Source organism: Papaver somniferum, chromosome 8 (genome assembly GCF_003573695.1).
Source record: "Papaver somniferum cultivar HN1 chromosome 8, ASM357369v1, whole genome shotgun sequence".
In the NCBI taxonomy this organism is placed as follows: domain Eukaryota; kingdom Viridiplantae; phylum Streptophyta; class Magnoliopsida; order Ranunculales; family Papaveraceae; genus Papaver; species Papaver somniferum.
In genome coordinates this window covers 52,977,773-52,979,359 of record NC_039365.1, presented here as the reverse complement: position 1 = coordinate 52,979,359, position 1,587 = coordinate 52,977,773, and the positions used below count along the sequence as shown (strand labels likewise).

The window sequence follows — 1,587 nt, the reverse complement described above, 5'->3', positions numbered from 1 at the left end:
ATTCGCAAGTGCTACACGTGCTATTTCTTCATTGGTTGGTCTGTTGACCAATACCCGAGTCTGTGTCTAATAAATATCTAGCAGCTTTACTCTTTCTTTTATGTAATTTTCTTTTCTTGTAATCACATCTTGTCTGCATTTCTTCTGTCTGTAATTTCATCTTCATTAATGGAGTTTACACATTTCAGTTCTTCTGCTAATCCCTTATAATTATAGGGTAGATGGCCTTATAAAACAATGGTCCAATAAAAGGCTGGTTCCAAAAAATCATTCTAACTTAGTTGACTTGTTAATGTTTTTTGGACCAGACACTACATTTTTGGAGAAATGAATATATACGGAATATTGATTTTGCACTTTGGTCATGCAAACTTGGAAAGTCAAAGATGATAACGTATGTTGGTAAATCAATTGCATGTAAGGCTGCACAAGAACCGGTCAAGATGACCTGTACCAGACTGGAACCGGAAAAACCGGACCGGGACCGTACCAGAACCGGTGTATCCGGTACAGGGACCAGTAGCCATTTTGAGAATCGGGATAACACCAGGTACAGGGACCGGTTTTGGGGTGGTACCGTACTGGAACCGGCCCAAAAGAACCGGTTACTCAATACCGTTGATTTTAAAGATTATAATTAATCCTAACCCTACATTTCTTCTTATATAAGTTCGACTAACCTAATTCTTCAGTGCACCTCGTTACTTCCTCCTCTTATCCTTCACTTCTTCTTCTTCAGCGAAGAAGGAAACCCTATCACATCAACCGCCACTTTCTTCTTCGTTTTGCAGACATAACTCTATCACAACAACCACCATCTTCTTCTTCACTTATTCTTTAGTTACTAACATCTCAATCTGATTTTGGGTAAAGAAGATTAGTTTTTTAGGGTTCTTATTATATTGCATGTTTGATTAAACAACATCAACAGGTAATCAATCTCTCTCTGTCGCGTTTGATTTGTATTTGCTTCACTATCTTTTGATTTGGGTTTTGTTTAGAGTGGTATGATTTTGCTGATTTGGTCTGATTTTTGCTGTCAGTATTCAATTTCTTACAGCCGGACCCCTGTGATTCCATGTTTATGTGATTTGATGATAGATGTAGTGAAAATGGTTATCATTAATTGTCAATAATTGATATCGTGAAGTTGATTTGATGATGATACTGAAGTTTAGGGTTTCATAAGAGGAATTTAAAGAATACTTGGAAAATGAAATTGAAGGTATGGAAGGGTGGGAATCAAAAATAAGGTTTTTTGATATTTGAGTTCTTATTTAAATTTAATTGCAAGAGAAGAAACATTGGTGGTGACTGAAATCAAGTCTGAAGGAGTCTGCTGAATTTAGTAGAACATGGGAATGGATCAAATTTGATGGATTTTGGTAAAGAATCTAAAGATGCAGATGCAGTTCTTGATGATGCTTGATGGATTTGGTGGTTTATTTCTGTTTATATCTATATTCAATTTCTTTTTACTTCTGTTTATGTCTTTATGCAAACAATCTTTTTATTTTATTTTTGTTCAATTTCTTAGAAACCTGGAAATGTTTAAATTTTGTGAATTTAATAAGTTTGATAGATTGA

The 1,587-nt window shown here is 35.0% G+C and overlaps 1 long non-coding RNA gene across 1 annotated transcript; it reads left to right on the top strand.

Moving 5' to 3' along the window:
• Positions 1-703: 703 nt before the first annotated feature.
• LOC113304739 lies at positions 704-1,587 on the top strand. The gene is made up of 2 exons (XR_003338350.1): positions 704-931; positions 1,044-1,587. It is a non-coding gene; the product is annotated as an uncharacterized LOC113304739 (long non-coding RNA).